The following is a 24,552-nucleotide window of genomic DNA, read 5'->3' as shown; positions in this document are numbered from 1 at the left end:
ACCTCCTCCACCCTAATGGGAGCATCTAAGTCCGCTGCCCCATACGCATTAAGAGCCATGGTCGCAGCCTGACTAAGATAGTCTTCACTCGCGCCGTCCATAGTGGGCTCCCTGCTGTATAAGGAGACATAGAACATTCGGAAAGCCTCAGCAATCCGTTCGTCACTTTCGACCCGATCCTCAGTGGAAGTCTAAACGGCTGAGATATTGGAGCGTTCAGTACGTGCCCGGAGTTTGTTCGCAAGGAGCTTCCCTTTCCTGTCACCCCCTATATAGAAGGAGTGTTTGAGCCGAAGAGCGGCATACTCGGCTCTGTCAAGGTCTAAACCGGCCACTTGTGCTCTGGCTGCTTTGAGTCGCCGCCACATGCGTGGAGCCCTGGTCCGGCTGCGCACCTGCTCGAGTTCCAGCACCCATGGCTGCCAACTCCTCTCTCTTCTCCCTTCGCGCATGGTTGTCAGCTGTGGAGATCACCATAAGCTCCCCCCGCACGACCGCTTTGAGAGCACCCCATAGGGCAGATAATGGGATGTCAGCAGTGTCGTTGGATGCTATGTAATCTGTTATGCACTTCTGCACCTGCCGGCAAGTGTCCGGTCGCTGCAACAGAGACTCCCATAGCCGCCATTTCCCTCTCTGTTTGCCCGTAGGACGCAGGTCAATAGTCAGCTGTACCGCCTCATGGTCTGACAGTGCCGCCGGTGTGATTTCCACCGACCGGACCAAGACTTTGAGTTCGGTAGACCCTATAAAATGATCAAGGTGAGCATACATATGATGGACATGGGAATAAAAAGAGTATTGTGTGCTGTGGGGGTGTGTGTCCCTCCAGGTATCTACCAGACCTCTATCCCGGAGCCATGCTGCCCCTGCCTTAGAAATCGAGCCTTTAGCCCCGTGTCTGTGACCTGACCTGTCCTTCTCGGGATCCATTACTATATTAGGATCCCCCCCAATAGGATCTGTCTGTCATGGTAACGGAAGACCTCTGAGAGTGAGTCAGTAAGAAACGGCTCCTGGCCAGAATTCGGGGCATATATAGAACCTACAACTAAGGAGGTGTCCCCCACCCAGAACCTGTATGCCAATATTCTCCCTTTCGTCTGTTACTTTGTCCCCAACCCTGCCCTGAAAGTGCTGTGCAAGAAGAATGGCCCCCGCTTTTTCTCTAGAGTAGAGGAATACAATTGGTAGGGAAATGCCTGGTACCTCATCCTGTGCCAATCCTTTGGTAGCAAGGGTGTCTTCTGCAAGAGACAGATCGAGGCCCCGGAGTTCTCTAGGTAGCTTAGAATTGCCTGTCTCTTGATGGGGTTAGTTAACCCTTTCACATTGAGAGTTAAGACTTGGATCATAGGAAAGGACACAGAAATGGTGCAATGCCAGAATGTCTCAGTGACAAGGAAGTGAATGTAAGTCGCGCAGGCTCAAATCTGTGGGCAGCCTCAACTCTGTAGCACATACCAGTCCTAGCACAAATCTACCCCAACCTTTGCACACCGTTTCCACCCTCCCAGAACCCCACCCCCGACCCAACCCCCAGCCCTCCCCCTCCCTAACCGCAACACCCCACCCTCCCGCCAACTGCCCACCATCTCCCCTAATCCCAACCCCGTCCACCCCCCTCCCTAGCCCCAACGTGGAGTTCCCAGTGTATCATCATAGTCCCAGGCCAGTTAACGCACAGTCCAGGCCTGTGGCAAAGTTATGTGAGGGAACGTGTGGCATTGGCGACCCTTCCGGCCCCACGCCCATCCCCCCCCCAACCTGCATGACCGTGATGCAATATGCTCACCTCACTCTGCAAGATCAATCCGCCGACACCGTGTCTCAGGACACCTCTTGGCGGCCAAAGCCTGCTCACGGGCCACTGTGGCAGGATTCGGCAGGTTGACATATTTTAAGGGTTAAATAGCACACTAAAGTAGAATAGCAGAGGGGCAACAACTGAGTTGTTTTTCTGTTTCTATCAGGTGTTAAAAGAACAATTGTTGGGCAGAATGCAGAACAATGTCATACATTCACCCCGTACAGAGATCTGGCCCCAAATCCATATTTTTTGCTCCCCATGCCATTCTAGTTTGAACCCAGCCATATGCAAATCAGTCTTCACCTTGCATCCATTGGGTACAGTCCAACCTGAACTGCCAGGCCAGGTCCTCCTTGGACTGGAAACAAGCATCTTAGGACCGGTTTTGGGGTTTCACCCCTCTTCAATCAGGATAGCTTGTCTCCAGTGGCAATGAAGAGCACGGGACCCACGTCTGGGCATGCCCGTCCCACTCTGGGTGACAAATGCAAAAAGAACAAATGATGGACAGAATGCAGAACAGTGTCATACATTCACCCCAGTACAGAGATCTGGGCCTAAATCCATCATTTTTTTGCTCACCATGCCATAACAGTCTGGACCCAGCCATATGCAAATCAGTCTTGACCCTGAGCCCAATGGGAACAGTTCAGCCCGAACTGCCAGGCCAGGTCCTGCCTGGACTGGAAACCAGCATCCTAGGACCGGTTTCGGGGTTTGGATGATGGAATCGCCCGGATCTGTGATTGGGGGTGAGTGTCCGAAATGTTTCAGCGCTCCGCCCATCATCTCCTTGTGTTTGCTTTCTACCAGGTGTTCTACAGTCAGACAATCTCTGTAAGCTCAGGCATTGTTAAGACACAACCTCAGTGAGGCTGACCTTATAAGTGGATCAGGTGTAAGCTACAGCTTTGGCCTCCCAAAAGTTCTTCAGGAGGTTGTTGTGGTCAGTTAGACCTTAACTCAGATAAGGCTCCTTGCCCAGATGCCTCTTTTTTGTTTTTTATATAATGGTTTTCATAAAATGCTCAGGTGATAAGAGGGTGCTACCGATTGGCATGAGTGTCAAGCAAAGTGGTAGTCAAAGAGGCTGCAGGGGTGTGGAATTTTATAAAATATCTTTTTTTTTTAAATATGTTTATTGTCAGAGTAAGGTCACTAGTACAAATACATTTGTTTCAACATTACTGTTATACAGAATGAAGCATGGTGCCACCATTAACATGTCGGCAGTATCACAACTTTTTCCTCTTCCATCACTGAAAGCTGGTCCCCCCCTGACATACAATGCCATTAACAGTGTAATGTCCGTATCAGTTTTTCGTCAACCAAACTCCCCCAACCCACCCCCCCAGCACTTACATACAATACAGCATTTTCTCATGTGAGCAATGTCCAGTCCGGTACATTCCAAAAAGCAATACACTATTGTCGTACATTTCCCTTGTTACAATGCAACTGAAAAGTATGCAGCGGTCCAGTCCTGCAACCTGTACTGCTGATAACAGATCCCTGGCTAACCGTATCCGGCATCCCGCATAAAGACACCCACCCAGCCATGTCAGTTAGTCTCCACAGCCGCTAACGGTACTAGTGTTCATTCAATGTGCGTCTTTGCACACGTTTCAAATTCCACCACCATCGAGTTCCATTCTAGGGAGATCGGGGTTTTACGTAGACCCCTGCGCTTCTTTCTGTGCAATTCCTGGCCCTCAGCCTTGCCCCATCGTAACACCTCATAAATTATTGAGAAGAATGATAATCAATTGCATTCAAATGCACCTCTCTGAGAACAGATTTAGTTCAAGGTTTATATGTATGAAAAAGTCACCATTGTAATGCACTGGAATTTCTTCATTCCAATTCAAATTCAATAACAATTAAAAACATGTGAAGAGTGACTGTTGGTGAACACAGTGAATAGTGAAACAAATTACGTGACACTTATTTACAAATCTATACAGTATTGTACATGGGTATGTGAGGGGTTGGGGGGGTTTGGATGCAGAGTCTTTGATTATGGCGGTCAGAGTTCTGAATGAGTGCTCCAAGGACACAGATGGTTATTGCTCCTGTTCCCGGAGGTTTCTTGACCAATGTTATGCGTCGACGTTTCGACCCTTGAGTGCCCCAGTTGGTGGTCACGGCGGGTCTTTATCAAGACAGGGAAATGGGGGGGGACAAGGGTTCTGGAATCACAGGAGGGAAATTATCGCACCTTGGAGGAAAGCCTGAGGTCAATCCCTTGACAACGAAGAAAAGTGCTATCAGTGGAGGATCCGAGCACCGTCTTTCACTGTGTGCAGTAGGTTCGAGCAAGTAAATGGTCTTTTAAAGACCTGTTAAGTACTCGGGTGTGGCTGCAATTAGATGCTCGCCAGCCCGTAAAGCTGTGTCAGCCCAGGCTGACACACACGACGGGGGGCTGAAGCCCCCTGAGCCCATTGGGTGTTGCGCGCCTGCTCGAGGTAATCGCCAGTGAAGTCTTGAATCACATGGGCCTTTCTCTTAGTTTTAATTATCAGGGATGCTTGTTACCTCGCCTTACAGCCTAGTATTGGAAGGCCATTACCTACTGTGGCTTAAGAGGAATAGTTACGATTCAGACAAAGGTTAAAGATATTTGTATATCCCCCTATCCAGGGCTTTAAGTGGGCCGGGTCATCCAGCAGTTCTTAAAAGCAGCTGCCGAGACGGGTCCCTATCGGGCTCCCCATTTCTGCCCTCACCCTCAGGTCGGAATTTTTTTTTTTACCTCTGCAGCAGTACCACTGCTCAAAGACTTAGAGGTAACTTCAGAGAGACTCGTTTTAGTTCTTTCACAGTCTTACCATTTCAGAACTGAAGCATTTTCAACATTATATACAAAAAAGCCATAGTTGTTGCGTATTTATCTTATGCAACTAAAAACTATTGACAAAGCCAATAGCCCCGTCTTGTTGTAAGTGTAAAGTTACTTGTTGTATTATATATCTGGATGAAATGACAGAAGCAGAAAAATACCAGTGGGCCGGCACACTATGATCAGCACACATTTTAAGTGTTTTTAAGCCATACCCTAAATTACAGCGGCCACGCCTCTTTGAGAGGCCTCCCAGTTTTTTCCTCCCACTTAAATCCCTGCACTTACGAGTCTTTTTGCCACTCTAGTTATGCTGGACTTATTTCAGGTTTGTGCCCGCAGAATGAGGCGCTTTAGCACAGCTATGTGGGGCTTCACTGCTAGAACAGTAGTGTTGCACGATGGCATCGATGCTGTGAGCTGGCCAAATAATGAAATAGCAGGGAATGTTGCCGAGGCAGGTTTGAGGGAATTTGGCTGAGCATTTTGTGGTCCTCAATAAAGGAACATCAGGCCATGCTACATTGAAGGCGTGTGAGAGAGCCATATTGCTCGAACAGCAGGTAGTAAGTACTTTGTGGCAGGGCTGAGGTGCATTGGCAGAGTTCTGGTATCATACATCTAGCATAGCGTGGGAGTGAGCTATATTTGGATCCCGTTAAAGAACAGTGTGCACTGAGACTACAGAATTGTTGACATTCCAGACTTTAAGTTTCACCATAACAGAAGAGCTGTGTACTTTAGAGTTAGAAGTTTCGCTTTGCCAGCACGCCAAGATTTACACCAGAAGATCCAAAACTCGATGCATTAGAGTTTGACAAAGATTAGCAAACCCGACATATAGAGCGGTTGCAGGTTTTTTATTTTTGTGTGATTTTCGCCAATCTTTCGTTTATGATTTAGAGCCGATTTGACTGTTTGCCCTAAGTTGTCGTGGCATAACAAACAGTGATCTAGTAGTTGAGAGCGGTCGTGTTAGATCTGAATTATCTGCTTGCTTCTGAGGCGGTTCCAAGAAGCACACATTATTTAAGAATTTCCTGGAAAAAATATAATTACGCGGAGCCTTGGTGTCCCAAGTTAAAGCATGCAAGCTTATTTTTTCTTATTTTTTAAAGCGCGGACCTAACAAGGGCATCTGTGCGCTTTACATAATGAGCACACCGGTGCATTACACAAGGAAAGTTAATGTATGTTTTTTTTAGACATGGGGAGGTTTAAATGATTACGGTAGTATCGCCGTATGTTGAACCGGCTCCGCGGTTCCAAAGTTGGCATCTCCAACGCCACATCCTCGGAGTGGATTCAACGGTTGGCTAACAGGTGATGCTGCAGCCGGTGGGTTCAGAGACAATGACAGAGCTGCCTTTAGTCTGTTAACAGGACAGTGCTGCAGGGCAGCGTTAGGGTGCACTGGCTGAGCCGCGCGTGCTTTGGTAAGGTTTGAGAGAGAGCCCGCTTTTCAGTGTGCACTCTGCCCCCTCACCCTTCGTTAATGATTGCCGTGCGAGATCGCCTTTGAACCGAGGCGTCGTTTGAGGGCCGCGCCCCAGTCTGTGTCGGGACGGGGTCAGCTGGGATACAAGCCCCTGCTGACTGAAGGAAGACTGACGGAGCCAGGGCTTGTCAGGCCCATCAATCACGTCATTTTAAGTGAATGCTTCGGGAGGTGGGCTGGATGGGCCTGGCGGTTATTAAACGCTCTGCCCGTCCGCCGATCCTGCTGAGCTGGCCTCCGTCCGCCGGGCAGAGCCCTGCTCTTAAAGCGCTCATCAGTCAGAGCCGAAGCACCTGTGGGCCCGATCGATAATACATCGATCCCTTCAAGATGTCGGTGCGGGGCCAGCGCTGAGGTAAAGTGTAGACTCTTCCGCGACTGAGCGCGGGAAGGAGGTTTGTGGCGATAGGACTGGTCGGTGTTTACCTGTCGCTTATGTGAAGTTATGGATAGGGTTTGCCTGTTGCGGTCTGTCCATCCAAGTGATATTTCATGTCCTTCCCTTGGTGGCAATAACATCATTTTCACTCGGCCCATGTACCTTTTTTTTGGGGAGGGGTGGGCCTGGGTGGCGTGGGATTGTATAACACCATTAGCTTTTGACCCAGAATAATAGAAATATAAAGGGAGAAAGAACAGATGAAAAAGAGCTTGAACGAGTCAGATAAAAAGACAGGAAGTGTAGAGAGGTGGAGGAAAGAGGCATGAGATGGAATAACAACTAGGCAGCCGTGATATTCCGCAACATCAACATTCAGGAGTGACAAGAAAAGCTTAAGCCCTTCACTTACCTACCTCAACTCACAAGCAATGTCACCCACCTGCCTGAAAACAAAATGCTCCCAGAGATTGAAATGGAGTCACCTGCTTTTCAAGCTTATATCACCCTCGATAAAAATGTTCATTGGCCATTAACTTTATTGGGATCACCCTTTTAAACGCCTGACTTCGCTCACATTTTTGATGCAACAGGTATGCACTTATGCTTAGTACAGTGCTGCGCTAACAGATCTTAAATGCTTATGCTTTTTAATTGCTCTCGTGTAAAGCTCTCTATGAAACGATTTGGGTGGAGTTAGAGAGGATCTTGCCAGGTAGTGGGGTTGGAGAGTAGGGTGAAACCAATCCTGACAAATACATTTTCCAATGCATAGGAGAAGCTACAGAATCAGTAGATGCATCTTATAGACGGTACTTTATTGAGATAGAAAAACATGATATTTGTGTGTTTTTTATATCGCACTGTGTCACAGGGATAGGGATTTGTGGTGTTGCAGATAGGAGGTGTTGTCACGCACCTGTGGTATTCATTTTATCAAATTCAGTAGGGAATTGCAGAGTACACGCTAATTTCTCTAGCAGGTGTAAAACCTTTGAGCTAATAATTGTTCTGCAAGGGCATTTTAATTGTTAAATCATGTGTAACTCTTTAAAAAATTTGTGGTTGCAGCATACAGGCCAGCCCACTATGTTTCAAGAACACGGCTGCCCATCTGATCTTCCAACCTCAGAATGAAAACACATGGTCGATATCACGAACGCCCACACATTTCACCACTTTCTGCCTTCACTTCATTCCTGATGCTTCTCACCTAGCAGGGAAAGTACCTATTCCTTTGTGAAGAAGTGCAATACTTTGAATGGGAGAAGGACCAGCGCTTCTGGGATAGGGTTAGCGAATAGCTACACTTCTATATTTCCATTTTAAGCACTAGACACTCCTGTGATACATTTACTGACATTATTCTAACTAAAGTTTATCCAACCAAGGTAGCACTCTATTTCTCTACAGTCTCCAATCCCCATATTTCTGTATTCACCTGACCACTATCCATGAGATAGCATGCCTTGACACCTCTACGAGCACTAGCATTCCCTGCAACACGCCTTTTCATGTCCATTTAAAATGTCTTCTTCACCCTCCGCCTGATACTGTCACCTCTTCCCCTGCATCTTTCTGAATCCAACCAACCAACCAACCCCTAACTTTTCTTCTTCCTACTTCTGACCTAAAACCAAGACAAACAAATATTCATCAGAGTATCGTCATTTTTAAAAGTTCAGAAGACTTTCCTGTCACTGAATGCCTAAACCGTTAAGAACGAAATCCTTCACTACTGTGCACAATTGAATAAGTGTTATCACAGTACATGGTTAGGTGTGCCGCTGAGTTGCTGACTCTTTAAGATGGAAGGTGTATCTGCTGTACACCATCCTTATACCGAAGGAGCACTCAGGTGCTTTATAAGTTCAACTAACATAGCACAGCATAACAGGTTTCACAGAGGTACTGGATTGGCAGTTTGGGCTGGGCTGTTCCAATCGGAGCAGGACCAAGGATGATTAGCGTATAGCTGGGTCAATTCTTAGCAACATGTTGGGCAAAAAGCGATGGACTGGAATGCAGCCCTGAGTAATTACTAGAGACTGAGATTAACACATACATTCCACCCATCACTTTTTTGTTTACTTAGATGAAAGTTACAGAAATGATCTCAAAAATACAGTTGTATTCTCTTTTATTCATCCATAGATTAGGATATCACCCTGGAATGCAATGTTTTTTTCTTTGACTCTGTGAAAGAAAAAAAAGTCACTCTGAGAAGCTCACTGAAATCTAATACATGTTAAATGCTAAACTATAGAAAGCAGCAAAAGCCCCTTAAGTGTGAAATTACAATTTCAACAGACCAACAATTTGTTGTTGAAGCATACAATACTAAACTCACTTAATTTCTGACTTTCTTTTATAATTTTTTTAATAATACAGTAACCGGAAGATAGAACATGTAGTTTAATATGAAATTCATGGTAACTGCTAACACGCATATGACTAGCTCTTCTCATGGGTAGAATGCAGGATTTCCTTGCGACATGGATGCAGTGGAGTACGAAAGAAAGCTACCGCTAAATCTGCAGTTTCTCGCTTGTTCTTGCTAACTTCAAAACAAGGCTACATCCACTTGCGCTGAACAAGGTACTTTTATTTCATGTAGGTTCATCATACTACTCTTGAAGTGATGTATTTGTTCACGGATGCTGCAAGACATGCTAAGTATGTGTGTACAACATTCTGATAGGACTGTAGCACAAAATGCCCAACCCCCTTGGTAGTGAGGAAAACGGCAAGGGCTATTCGACTTTGCAGGAAAATGGTCTTCTGGGCATCTAGCTGGGCAGATACCAGTTTCAAAGAAATGGCTGTGGTGTTGGTGATTTACTCTAGTAATTTAGCATTCTGCCTTGTTTCGCAGATAGGCTTCCTCACATCATAATTTGGAAACAAAATGGAGAAAAATATCAGCCAATTCATGGTGTCTTCAGAGTCACTGAAGGGATGCTTGGGAGAGTGTCCAATAGCAAGGACCACATATCCAGGCTAACGATCCACAGTCCAATCTTTTGGTAATCTGGAAAAAGCGAACATCATGGTGCAAAAGAAATGGGCATACCTGTCTTGGAAGTGACGTTTAAGAAACCATTTAGCAGTGGGAAAGGAGTTTTCAAAGGGGACAACATAGTCGGGTATAGTTACTTGGAAAGAGATGTTCACAAAACTGCTCATGCTATGATTAAGCAAGATGAATAGTATCTGACAAGAAATAATCTTTGGTGTGGAGAAAGCTTCCATATCCTGTGTAGATTTCGGGGAGGTGCCAGCACGCTCAAGCAGGTGGTGCCCATAGTAGAACATATCAAGGCAGGATTCGTTTTTGAAGAGGGGAACTCGGATCAAAGGCACCGCACTATTCTCCTCAGTTGTTAGCGGGCAAGGGAGCAAATTGAGCAGGAAGAAAGATTTATGATTTGGCAATGTTCCAGCAACACTATTGTAGGAGTTGTTCTGATACATTGACATGCGTAGTGCAGTTTGGCTTTTCATCAGTGCACGCTCTGTTTCTATGAGGTGTTCCGCAAGGAGCCAAAGAACGAGGGCAGTAGACAACAGTGCAGACAGATCCACAGGGAAATCCAATACAGGAGACTGGTTGTTCTCGAACGGAGGTGATAACGAGAAATTGTGGGTACCTGGCTGTACGGATGCAGGAAAGTAGCAGTGGAACCACCTTAGGGGATGGACTGACTCCCATCAGGAGCAAATGGTGTAGGCTGGCATTTGCATTCCAGTCTGGTTGCAGAAGAAGTAGATCCAGCAGTTGGCTGAATTTTGGGGACCGGGCACTGGTGGGCAGATGGGCACTGGTGGGCAGATGTCCGGTGAGGGTGAGGAACACATGCGCTGAGGGGAATGGAACAACATTGGAAATTCACAGCATTCAACAGCTGTGCTTGTGATGAGTATCATAAGATATGGTCCCCTTCTCCAGGGCAGAAGGTGGAGTTCCCCCGGTGCACTTTGACCAAGAGCCAGTCTAGCGGCAGGAGAGTGTGGTAGACCTCTGATGTGCAATCGGGTAAGGCAGCTTAAACCTGAGAGCAGAATTTTAGAGACAGCGAATATTGGAGAACTGCATCAACATTCAATTGCAAGGCTAATTGAGCAACAGAACAGGTGGATTTGAAGATAACATGATAGGGCGTCCCATAACTACCTACTGTAAGGCATATGGTCGTTTTAATTGGGTCTCTGACATTTTTTTTGATAACATATTCACATGTGGTCTATAATGGCGCTAAGCTTTCCCCTTTGAGTCAGGTGATGGGCACAGTGGAAATATTGCTTGATCCCTAAAGCCTCGCAGATCGCCTGAACTACAGCTGAAATGAAGTGTTTCTCCGTCACTTGAATGGTGCTGCAGACGACCGAATTGTGGCATGATCTCCCTTAGTAGGCACTTAGTATCTGCTCTTGCACATGGATATACTTCAACCATCCTAGAAAACAGACACAACATCATAGGCACATAAAAATAAGAAGCACGGTTTGACATTTGGATGAAATCCATCTGTAGATGGATGAAGAGGCCCTTGGAAGGTAGGTGGGCAGCGTAGGTGGTTTTGATTCTATTGTCAATATTATGAGACTGGCTGATGAAACAAAAGTGGTAATAATATTTGGGCGAGAGAAGGAAAGAAGGGTGCATAATAATGGATTGCAGCGGCATGAATCATACTGACCCAACATGGATAGGTCCACGATACAACGATACAACCGTTTGCAGTTGGGGAACAGGAATTTCAGTGTGAGAACATTGCTCATGCTGTCTGCCCACACTCCTTCCTGATCTCTTGTACAATACCTTTTTTCCAGTATTCTTCTCCGACTTGCTTCTGTAACAGAGAAGATCTCCTGAAAAATGGGGACAGGAAACAAATCGGTCTGTACAACATACATAGCAGCTATATTGGTCAAGGATAAAGGAGCTTCCTTGGCGGCAGAAAAATAATGGAAATGTCCCCGCCGAGGAACTACAAAGTGAGAATTTTGGTTGACAGAAAGTTTGATGACTGAAATCTCAAATGAAAGAAGCTAAGTGTTCAGGTGATTATTTACATTTAAGGCATGTTTTCAGGGGATGCGGACGGTGGTTTAAAACCCCCCTGCATCCTGAGAAGCCCAAAGTCCTGTCCGACTCCGAAAGCATACTGTGAGTCTCTGAATACAGAGTTTTTCTCAGCAAGGATACAAGCTCTGGTGAGGGTAACAAGCTTAGCAATGAGGACAGATCTTACACTGGGTAGGTGGCAGTTCTTGACTGCCTGATATATAGTACATATGGCGTATCCAGCCACAAGATGTGAGATTTAAAGTTGAGCCGCGGACTAGCATGATACGGGAGAGAGACAATAACACAATCTCGTACTAGGAAAACCTGGAAGTGAAAATGTGTTGGGTCTTGGTGGTGAGGAAGAGAGCAACAACAGAATGAGGAACATCCTCAATCAAGATAAAACTCAGTGCAGTGTTTTCAGAGGCTATGACAATATGGAAATTGGAGAATGCAGAGCCAAATCATGGAGAGAGTGCTTCTGCCACATGGTCTAAAAATGAGGCATAGTATGTTGTAGGCTTGTTCCTATCACCTTGACACTCCATGGGCAAATTCATCTTGTTTGTGACAATACAGAGTAAGCGGTTTTGTATAATCGGGAGCCCCAAGACGGACTTGGAGACAAGGACCCTGTTTATTTAGATCATTGCCAGGGTTCAGGGGTGTCCTTTTATATCATTTTGCAAAGGTTTCACCACAGCTGTATACCCATAGATCCACTCTCTATAATACACAGACATACCCATAGAAGATTCTACCTAGGAGACGGTTACAGGATGTTGTAATTTATGAATTGATTCAATTAATTCTGTCTACAGATGGCAGTTTCTCACAGAGATCTCATGACCTAAATATCGCACATATGGAAGGCAAAATTACAGTTTTATTTCTAAACCTTGTGTCCTTTCCTAGCCAATTGTTCAGGTGTTAGATGGAGTCACCTTTGCATTGGTCTAAAGCATGGGTACTCACAAACATTTTCCCCGGGCCGCAAAGTCTGTTCTATGGTGTGACAGAGGGTCGCACTGATGCCAGCGGGGGGTGTAAAGTGGGTGTAGGGGAAGCACAGCATGTATATCCAGTGGCTGTCTTTACAAATTAAGGTGTTCCTAAAGTTAAGGGCCTAGTTTCTCCCTTTCTCTAACTGCAATTAACCTTTAAATAAGTGATTGCTGTATTTTTTTTTCATGTTAGTGCTGCTGAGTCGAGTAAACGGCAGCCCAGTGCTGCTGCTGCCCAGGGGCCGCATGTAAAGATCAGGAGGGCTGCGTGCAGCCCCAGGGCCGTACGTTGAGTATCACTGGTCTAAAGCAACAGAGAGCAAGGAGAAGAGCATTAAAATATTTGCCCAAGGTGGAATTTCCGGGAAAGACCAGCGTGTCTAAATCCTTCTTTATTATTATTATTTATTATTATTATTATTATTATTATTATTATTATTATTTGAAGGTTTTATATAGCGCAAACAAGACCCTTGCGGGTATCAGAGCGCTTTACATGTCAGATGTAGAAAACAAGAGTAAACATAGCAAACAAAGTTATAAGTGATTTAGATATACAATGCTCATAAACGTAAAAACTAGCAAAAAAGGAAAGAAAACAGTATGGAGCACAAAAACAGAACTGGTAATAAAATAAAGTAAAAAGTCAGTAAATTCACGTGAATTTAGCCATGAGGATCGCTTTCCCTTTTTTTTAGGGCTCGCGCCTGCTCGCGCAGCGAGAGCCCTTTTGTATGGGGTTTTGAAAGCTGACCACACGCTCTTGCGTGTGATCAGCTTTCGCCATCAGGCATTGGCTTTCGCATGTTTTTTAACAAAAAGAGGCACGCGAATGGGCAAAGGAGGGTGCATGTCCCTCCTTTGTAACGCCCATTCTCGACGGTGACTAGCACGCGCAGCAGCGCACGTTCACCTCGCTGCCGCTGCCGCCCTCCCTCCCCTCGCTCCTCTGTGGTGCGCGCTCACCACTAGTTGCATTTACAAGAATCCTGCATTCCTTGCAGGATTCCTGCGCTTTAAATACAGTGCCCTTTCCAACTCCTAGTTTTCTATTTTTTAGGTTTTGCCTGGCGAAAGCTGCGCTTTCTGCGCAGCTTTTTCGCGCAGGCGAAAACCTGATGAGAACTGTAGTGTGCTTTGGGTCGGCCCTCGTCATTCATTGGCTGGCTCCATAAATGGAGCCTAGCCATTGGACGAGGGGCCTGTCCGTCAATGCCGGACCAGACACGGGGGCGTTCCCGACATTCTTTGGCTTTTGCCGACGTCACGCGACGCCGGGAACGCCCCCGAGTCTGTTCCGGCATTGCCGGCACTTCTGCGTCTCTCCTCCCCCGTTTCCCGCCCCGTGACTGGCCGGCCGGCCAATCCTAGCGCGGCCGGCCGTAAGTGCCCGCCCCCGGCAGCCCGGGGGAAGAATGCCGAAGAGCCCATCGAGAAAATGACTGTGTGTCAGTCTGGCCTTTCCTGATAGCAGTATACGATACCAGCGCATTGCAGGAGTTCGGAAGGCCTGTTCAAGGGGAGCTTCATTTGCCAGCCCTTTGCGAGGTAGAGTTTTAGGCGAAACATCTTGGTTTCGTTCACACATTTCCCTTTCTTTTTAACTTGTATATGTTTGGGTCTCCTCTAAACCAGTCGATGTCAGAGGCAGCGCTTCTCGAGAACAGTGAAATCGATTCACTCAGATCAATGCAGCGCTTTAAGGTTCATTTCCAATCCAGAGTTTCTACACAACCTATTAGTTGCACATTCGGCCTCTCATCAAAATGGAAGTGATTTTCATGTCCGGGCTCTGCATAGGCCTAACCAGGAGGGATAAAATCTCTGTTCAAGAAAGTTTCTGGAGGCATGACTCACGCCCGCGTGCACGCCGGGCCAGCGTCCAGATGGAGAGCCGACAGCCACGCTTGACAACCCTACCAAGTACATAGTAGCCATGACGTCATACCGCATAGAACCCTCACTAAAGGTCGCTTTTCGGCGTAAGGGTTGTTGTGTTTAGATGAAAAATAAGCTTTTTGATGAAAAATAACGACCATTGCGCTCTCGAACCCTCCCTTCCCCTTCTCTCTTTGTAAACCATACACTAATTTTTTTTTCTCCAAAAGCCACGGATAGCGCGGGACCTCCCTGCAGGAAGCCGTGTTTGTTTTCGCGGGCACTGATAAATCACACACTGATCACCATAAAAGTGTGGGCCATAAATCCATCGGCGGGGGGGAGGGGCGGGCGGGAGGGCAGCGACTCCAGATGCATCATGATTCTCACCTTGACTCCACGGTAACAACTCAGCTGATAAATCTTAGGGACTTGAAGATTCTCATTTAACGGTGTGATTACCATGCAATTTACTGGTGGCTAAAAACCTAGGCCTGGCTAAAGCCTTTCCTGAGACAAGGAGCGACGTAATTTAATTTTTGAAGTTTTGTGTGGTATGTTATAGATTCAGATGAATAGCGTAGCATTTTATGTACGTGCATGCATTGTGTTCCTTGCTTAGGTGTGGTGCTTGCTTTAATTTCCCGCTGTTCCCACCCCCTCTCCTGCTCGCAGCGTCTCCCGTCCCCGTTCCCGCCCCCCTCCCGCTGGTGACCGTGCTTTCCTGTTGTCTCAGCCAGGCCCGCTCCCCGCAGACTCCCCTCCCCCTGCTGAAAGTTCCAAGCCCATGCTTTTAATGAAGATAGACTACATACACGCCTAGAAGGCAAAGCAGTGTTGCTTAAAAACGAGGATTGGGATATAGCTGTCTGACATGATTCAGGGGCATCTTGGGAGTTAGGAATATGCCATGTGACATTCAGGAAAATTTACAGCCACATCTGTGACTTTCCCATTTCCGTCCATATTCCACCATATTACACAGTAAATGGTATTACAGCCCCATCACAATTCGGTAACAACTCAGCTGATAAATCTTAGGGACTTGAAGATTCTCATTTAACGGTGTGATTACCATGCAATTTACTGGTGGCTAAAAACCTAGGCCTGGCTAAAGCCTTTCCTGAGACAAGGAGCGACGTAATTTAATTTTTGAAGTTTTGTGTGGTATGTTATAGATTCAGATGAATAGCGTAGCATTTTATGTACGTGCATGCATTGTGTTCCTTGCTTAGGTGTGGTTTGAAAAAATAAAGATGAAATCATAAATTAGATCATGGCAGTGAGCAGCAAGAAAACAATGTCCTGAAAACATAATGTGCTTATAGTATTTCGGAAGGGAAGGAATATGTTTATCTCAAGCCATTGTGAAGGACGAGCTTGCTCTTGGATTATGTTTTAGTCATCTGGTTGGGATTAGGGCTTTAGTTGGCAGCCAGTGTCCTTTCGCTGTGTTTTTTAAAATATAACCCTTCAGTATTTTAAGAAATTCTCCATTTTAGTTATCCTTTACTTAGCTGTTAAGGGGCCCCCTGCTCTATGCAACCCAATCAGCCATAGCCTTTTAAAACTGCATTCTGGGACTTATCTCTGCCTGGTTTCTTACTGTTTCGTGTTTTGAATTGTGCTCAATGTGTGCGCTTAGACACTGCAGGTTTTTCTGTTCAGAGCACTTTATCGTGCTATTGTACTTCGGTTTAAACAGGCTGACTTTAGAGAGCGTTGATTGTCATTGAGCAAGGAGGGGCAGAGGTAAAAGTGAAACTCTATGCTTGCGAGTTGGAGCTTCTGCTTTAAAGTTTTGCAAAGCATGTGCTGGAGTTAATGGAAGCACCCTTTGCATGTTTAGAATGGACATTCCGTCTGTGAAGATTCCTCGTGCTCTTGCTCTCAACAAATCCTTAAGAATTTCTATTCCGGTAGAACCCGCATCAAAAGAACATTATCAATGACATACTTTGTATTTTATTTGTATGCACTTTTATTGGCTTTGATGACCGAAATAAAGTTCATAGAATGGAATGGAAATGGTATTACATACTGAGTTACATAAAAACAATGTAATTATTTAATATTTCAGCAGTCAAGGAGTTTGTGTTTTATAGCGCCTGTAACATTTGGGACCTATGGTCTAGATAGTTAAGTGCACTCAGAAGATTTTCCCTTCCGCACAGGAATGCTGTCACCATACAAATTGAGTTCAGAATCTCCGACACCTCAACAGGAGCAATGATGACCATTTCCACAAAGTTTATTTGATGTTTCTTCTGTATTGTGTTGACATTTCCAAGTTATAATTACTAGTGCAAAGTTTTAGCTTTTGGTCGCCCAATTACTTTCATTCATTTCCACGACAACACTTACAAGTGTTTTGCGGGTTACACTCATCCTCTGGTCTTATGTCTCTGTGTGCCTAAATCCCCTTCTTATTTGTAATCAAATTAGATATGGTAATGCACAAGATTTCCCCAAAAAAAGAAGTGCCTATTATTTAGTCTATTTTATTGGAATCTCGCCCTTCATTCGATTACACAAAGAATTGTACAAGGTGAAGAAGTTTGAAGATCACTTTCCTGTTTCTCATTACTTATCTGGAGAATCTAAAGTTAGTGTAAAACTGTTCATGGTAATGCCCGTGGATGAAGATTTATCATTCAAGTCGCTAATTTGGAAGGTAGAAGTGTCCGTTCTATGAATGGTGAGTTGTATGGAAAACGTTGTCAGGACCTGATCACATTATGCAGAGGCAGGCCTTGAAAATTTTCCTTGTCATTGGCAACCAGAATGAAGTCAATGTTGAAACGCTTGCCGTCGTCTTTACTTCACTCAGTTGTCAGTAACTGTGTCCCTTTGAACCTATAGAAACGCTGCATCCTTGAGAGCACTATTGTTAAAGACCTTCTCCAGACCGTTTGTAGGTGAGTTCATTTAAAGTGCTTGTAAGGAAGTAAATCAGATGTGGACAAACTTCAAGGAAATAAACTGCCAATAAAAGCTTTGGTGTTTTAATTTAGTAATCCGTATTGTTATTTAGTCCACATTTTCCAGTATGATATTGCCATTATCAAACTTTGTCTTTATTACATTTAAGACTATGTATAACTTGCCTCTGACATATGTTGGGTAGGGGAGCAGTTAGTTACAACTCTGCTAAGTGGTCCCAAGTCAAGTATGTTACACTCAGAACTGGTTTATAAACCAACATCATTTAACATGTCTTGACTTCAAAGCCTATATTTCTGTCAACAGGCATTGACAAAGCCCGTAGGTCTTGCTTGTGAAATCTGTTGGACTTTGCCAATGGTTTTTTCTCTCTCCCAGATGGATCCGCGATGGCGAGCGCATCCTTGATGGTTATCTTTGAATTAATTTTCTTATGCTTTAAGAAACTCAAAAATGTCCACCACAGATTGGCTGATCCAAAGCGACCATCTGTGCCATTTTAATATGTCTGCTACTGATGGTGCAGGAGGTAGCACTCAAAGCTCGAGGGTGCTGGTGCAATTGGCCACAGGTAAAGGGGGTTCTAATAAATAAAGGGATTGGGAGGACTGAAAAGGTTTATTAAAGCGAAGGGCTGGGGAACTAGGGGCAGTAGGGAAGCACAATAGTTCCTGATATGCACTTCAGTCTGATGTCGGCAGTGGAAGGATACCTTCCATCCAATCTAAACCCTGTGACTCTGAAATGCTTATTTGCAGGACAAACATATGACTAGTGAGGAAAGCCTTGGGAATCAGAAGCACGAAAGGGAGATGGACGATAAAGCCATCCGATCATGAGTGAGTGGCTAAGCCGACTGTTATATAATTCACAGCAGGTTTTTTACACCAGTCAGCTGAAGGTGTTGATAAGCGAGACCTAAAAAGAAAAATAATAAACCTACAAGTCTCAGAAGACAGACCACTGCTGGCTATAAAGCCTGGCCTCGTTGAGTGCGCTACATAACGTGGCACAACATGATAGCATTAGAGTCATCTCTAAGATACGGGCAGACTTGGAGCAAAGTATGTCTTGTATAATTTTATTGGCATTGCAGCAGGATTGAGGATTAGACCAGTGTTTGGCAATCTGTGGGTGGCGACCCATTGGTCGGTTGTGAGCCGAATTTTGGTGCAACGCATAAGTGCAATCAATAAATAAAGGTTCTTTTAGATTCTGTATCCATCTTCCCACATTTGCTGTACCTCAAAGACAGAAGTCAAGTGTCAGGCTGAGTCTTCTGGCAAATTGGTGCTTATTTTGTTTAACATTGGGGTTGATTAACTAAAAATTAGCATAACTGCTGATATATTGGGGTGAAAATAGAGTCCTGTGTCAAACACCATTTTTGCAAACCTGCAACACCTTCCTAAAGAGGTTTAGTCCTCATTGAATGTATGTGATGAAATCAACCTCATTCGCGAGGCAACAAAAAGGTTGACATTAATACACAGGTCCCGTGATGCAAATTGAAGAAGAAAAAAAAAACAGCCCTTCGTCCCATTCACTCCAGACATCTCCATTCGCACCTCTGCATTATCTTCCTAGAGAACAACCACCAGAGACGAGTTGTTCCCAAATAAAACACAGTGACTGCTACTTGAGGCCCTGAAATTAGAAGTGTGCACAATGCAGTTTCCGGGATCGGACATTAGCACAACTGATTTAAATATGCCTCAAGTTGTAACACGTAGAACAAAGATGGAAATGAAAGCCAGTTCACAAGAGAAGCAACATTCCAGTTTTCACTCCACAGCCATCACACAGCTCCACCGATGCACCCACCGCACAGCTCCACCGATGCACCCACCGCACAGCTCCACTGATGCACCCACCACACAGCTCCACCGAGGCACCCACCACACAGCTCCACCGATGCTCCAACTAAGCTCCACCAATGCACCCTCCACACAGCTCCCCCAATGCACCCACTAAGCTCCACCGATGCACCCACCACACAGCTTCACTGATGCACCCACCACAGAGCTCCACCGAGGCACCCACCACACAGCTCCACCGAGGCACCCACCACACAGCTCTACCATGCCCCCACCACACAGCTCCACTGATGCACCCACCACACAGCTCCACAAATGCACCCACCACAAAGCTCCACTGATGCACCCACCACACAGCTCCACCGACACAGCTCCACCGATGCACCAACCACAGAGCTCCACCGATGCACCAACCACACAGCTCCACTGAGGCACCCACCACACAGCTCCACTGATGCACCCACCACCCAGCTCCACCGATGCACCCACCACACAGCTCCAGCCACACAGCTCCACCGATGCACCCACCACACAGCTCCACCGATGCAGCCACCACACAGCTTCACCGATGCACCCCCCACACAGCTCCACCGATGCAGCCACCACACAGCTCCACCGACACATCTCCACCGATGCACCCACCACCCAGCTCCACCGATGCACCCACCACACAGCTCCACCGATGCAACCACCACACAGCTCCACCGACACAGCTCCACCGATGCACCCACCACCCAGCTCCACCAATGCACCCACCACCCTGCTCCACCGATGCACCCACCACTCAGCTCCACCGACACAGCTCCACCGATGCTCCCACCACCCAGTTCCACCGATGCACCCACCACACAGCTCCACCGATGCAGCCACCACACAGCTCCACCGACACAGCTCCACCGATGCACCCACCACCCAGCTCCACCGATGCACCCACCACACAGCTCCACCGACACAGTTCCACCGATGCACCCACCACACAGCTCCACCGATGCACCCACCACACAGCTCCACCGATGCACCCACCACACAGCTCCACCGATGCACCCACCACACAGCTCCACCGACACAGCTCCACCGATGCACCCACCACTCAGCTCCACCGATGCACCCACTGCTTGTGCCTCCGTGTGCCCCTGTTGCCTGCTTGTGCTGTGTGGGTGTGTGTGGAGGGCTCTGTGTAGCTGTGTGTGTGGGAAGCTTTGTGTGGCTGTGTGTGTGGGAAGCTTTGTGTGGCTGTGTGTGTGGGGGGCTGTGTGGGTGTGTGTGGGGGGGCTCTGTATGGGTGTGTGTGTGGGGGGGCTCTGTGTGTGTTTGTGTGTGTCATTTGCGAGAGATAAAGCTAGTGGCATTGTAAATGGCAATGCCATTTATTTATGTTAAAAAAACATAAATAAATATAATGTCAAGAGCAATGCCAATAGCTCTAACTTTAACAAAGGCAAAACCATTGCATTGTAAATGCTTGTTCTGTTATTGGGCCCTGAATAGAAAGAAAGTACAGCAGACCATCTGCACAATGTAGGGCAGATGTCTGATGTACCTACATTGAGGCCCCCAACTCCGGGCTGTCATGGTAGGGTTCTGACGGCAAAGCCGGCAGAGCTCCTGCTGTCGTCTGCCTGACTCTTTAAATAGGGCGAGCAGAGCGTCACTGCAGCAGACAGAGTACCCCGCCACATTTGTCACAGAGCACCCTGTCTGCCACATTATAACTCTAGCCCTGAATCACTTCAGTCAGTGCATCGGGAGACAGAGCACAATACACATTTTACCTCTTTAATGCCGGATTACACCACACAATTGGTGAAAGGTGACTTGTTAAACATTTCTTATGCAGCATTCCTGGTTACATTTGGATCTTTTGATTTACACACGTCGTTGATTTAGAAGAGCTGCTGATTTTACAGCCTCTGGTGTATTATGCAGCTAAAGCGTCCGAGCCATGATCAGATGGAAGTGGCTCCAATCGCAGAAGCGCATTCTTCAGTGGCTCTGATTAGAATACAATGCACATTCAAACCATAACACCAATAATGCATTCATCTGTAAGACAGACATCCCAGAAATCATTGCCTTATTGCATACTAGATGGGCGATAACATGGTGGTGCAGTTCAAGGTTTATGGTGAGCTCTGGACTTCAGATGCTTTTGAGTTTCATTTTCAAACCCATCAAGCCCAGTAACCACGGAACGGAACAAAACCGGGACGCACTGGAACCAGATATGCTGCAATAGAATTCATATAAAATATTTAGAAACAATGATATATAGAAGCACAGAGTTATTCATTGAATGGGAGTGATCATTTTTAATAAAAAACGCTTGCACCGCTAAAAAAAAGTGGGATTTCCAGGGCCCCCCAGACATGCCCGATTAAAAATAGGTTCTTAGGCAATCAGTTGTTCCATATATATCAGAACGCGTCACTAGGACACAGGTGCTGTGCTGGTCACAAGTTCAGAATTACTTCTATCTGAACTTTAGACTAATATAAAAAGCTGCCTTACAGCTTCCTGATACCGAAGGAAGAACACCCCTGAATCACTGTTTTATCACACTGCACAGTGTCAACAGCAAACATGGCTGCCTCACTGCATGGAATACACAGGGCTAGTGTTGTAATTTAAAGTGTTAATGCCATCAGCATGACAATGCAGTGGCTGTATATCAAGCTATCTGCTTTTGATGATGTACACGCATAGACAAAGACTCACACATAGAGACGTACACATAGAGATGTACACATAGAGACAGATGAACACACACACAGAGGCGTACACACAGTGACGCACTCACAGACAGTGAGGTACACACAGAAACAGTGATGCACACATATATACGTACAGAGACGCGCACACATAGACATAGAGGCACGTACAGAGACAAAGATGCACAGTAGAGACTGTGATGCAAAAACAGACACAGTGATGCACATACAGAGACGTACAGAGATGCACACACAAGACGAAGACGTACACAGGAACAGTAATGCACATATAGAGACAGACACTAAGAGGCACAGACAAAGATACACACACGAACAGTGGTGCACAGACAGAGAGGCACACACAGACAGTGATGCACAGAGAGAGATGTACATGTATAACCTATCATATGTTTTGGCATTTAAAATAATTATTAATGGATTGCTTTGCTTATAATAATTATATTTATTATTCAACATAACAAAGAAAATTATAAAACATACTCATTTTGAAAACCTTGCATTATTTAGCAATGCCAAAAACTCAAACTTAATTAATGCGAGACCTATTGCATTGCAAATGCTTGTTTGAAGGAGGCAGTGGAAGGGTTCAACCTTGTTTCAATGGGCAAAGCATTCCAGATCCTAGGAGCCATACCAGAGAAGGATCGGTTATAGGTTTTTTTCTTGGCAAATCGCTGTGGTTTCCGTAGAATAGTCTTGGCACTCCTGGAGGCTCTCATGCCCGCAGAGAGCACCAGTTTCTGCACTAGGTAGTGCAGGGAATTGTGGTGTAGGGCCTTGTGCGTCATACAAGCAATTTTCAGATGAATTCTGGCTTCAAATGGTAGGCAGTTGAGGGCTCTAAGGTCTAGGGAGATGTGAGAGGTCCTCCTTGAGCCCGTGATGAGTCTCGTAGCTGAGTTGATAGCGGCTCTTAGTGGGGCTGTCAACGACCGTAGGAGGCTGCATAAGTCTACCGCCCCATATTCCATTCTAGGGATTACTAGGGCTTGAACTGCTTGTTTGAAATTGTAACTGCCTGCAACCTCCTTATTGATTCTACATGGCTAATCCAATGGAGACCAAACAGACACTTAGTTGTGTTTAGTCAGGTACCTTAATTTGTACCAATCACTTTATTTTATTTTTTCAAAAAAAATTTTCATAAGTATTTAAGGCAGAAAAATATACACATTCACATGTAAACATTTACCACGTATATGTACATTTCAAACAGAACAAATACTTTTTCAAATATACTCACATATTAAACAACAACACATACACATGATAATTAATTCATAAACATTACAAACATCACACTGAATATTTTCTTATTCCAAAAGAAAATCAACTTCGTAATTTGTCACAAAGCAACGTTAAATGTCAAGGTGCTAAGGAACATTGATAGAATGAGTCTCTTTTAATCCTAGTGTATACTCAATATACTAGTTTGTTCCCGCTGATAAGCCGACGCGTTTCGAGTAGGGTCCAAGAAGGTTCCCGAACTCTCATCAGGGCCTTATGAACAATCTGTGTGAGATGCGAAAGAAACAATAAGAATAATCAGGTGGGGTGAATTGAAAAAGCCATATGTCTCTTATCTACCTTCTGCCATCTAGTGAATCATACCTGTGTCTGTGGGTCAGATGAGAACCGGAGTGTTCTCAAAATTCCAACTGTACGCAGCGTTTTCTTTTAGGTAAAGCGTGTAACCATGCAGCAGAAGTTGCTGTTCCTAAGTCAAGAAACAACTGCCTATGTCAGTGTACTTTTAGAAAGCTAGGATTTAAAAAAAAAAGAAAATTAAATGAAAACTGGGGCGGGACCTACCTCATAAATAATTGCAGTAGTCCCAATCGGGTACTGGCACTGGTCCCGCTTTTGTATCGCAAGACTAATGAATTGCTGCCTCGCCTCGTAATTACAACTCGAACGCGAGACATTCAATCAGTGTTTGTCCAGAGTTACACCTAGCGATTTCACTGAATCGACGATAAGAGGTTAACCTTTTAGAGCTGTTGAGTGCTTCAGCCAGTCCGGGATAGTGGGTGTTTTGTTAGGGGGAGCGATTAAGAGGAACTCCGTTTTGAGGGAGTTTAGTTTCAAATGGTATAGGGCCAGCCATGTTTGGATTTTTTGTAGTGTAGTGTGGTGTTGAGCGATTTGATGTCTTCAAGTGAGTGGATCCTGATGTAGATTTGGGTGTCGTGTGCATACATATGGAAGTGAATCTTGGCAAGGCTGAGAAGTTCTTTGAGAGGTTCCATGAAAAGGTTGAAAAGGGTGGGTGAGAGTGAGGAGCCTTGCGGCACTCCTAATGTGACTGGCATGGAGTTGGACAGGGATTGATTGACCTTGAATCTTTGGAATCTATTTTGGAGGAAAGAGGTGAACCAGTTAAATCCAGCTCCAGACTGTCCCATTCTGTGTTTCAGGAGTTCTAGCAAGTTGCTATGTTTGCCAGTGTCAAAGGCAGATGACAGGTCGAGTAGGATTAGTAAACAGGCTTTGTTTTGCTCCAGGATTTTTAGAGCGCCGTCAATTACATGTGTCATGGCTGATTCAGTACTGTGACCTGCTCGGAAGCCTGATTGAAATT

The 24,552-nt window shown here is 45.6% G+C and overlaps 1 protein-coding gene across 3 annotated transcripts in view; it reads left to right on the top strand.

Moving 5' to 3' along the window:
- LOC147691857 (uncharacterized) overlaps positions 1-24,552 on the top strand; it is a 496,690-nt gene that overhangs the window by 76,722 nt on the left and 395,416 nt on the right. For 2 of the 3 annotated variants that reach the window (XM_086938131.1, XM_086938133.1), the window contains exon 1: positions 6,178-6,505. The exons of the other annotated variant lie outside the window; for it this stretch is intronic. The gene's annotated coding sequence lies outside the window, so the exon portion shown is untranslated. Of the gene's footprint in view, positions 1-6,177; positions 6,506-24,552 lie in introns of those variants that run through there. 3 annotated transcript variants of the gene reach the window in all.

This window comes from Lissotriton vulgaris, chromosome 9 (assembly GCF_964263255.1).
Source record: "Lissotriton vulgaris chromosome 9, aLisVul1.2, whole genome shotgun sequence".
In the NCBI taxonomy this organism is placed as follows: Eukaryota; Metazoa; Chordata; class Amphibia; order Caudata; family Salamandridae; genus Lissotriton; species Lissotriton vulgaris.
The sequence above is the reverse complement of the archived record's forward strand: the minus strand, read 5'-3'. Positions and strand labels throughout refer to the sequence as shown.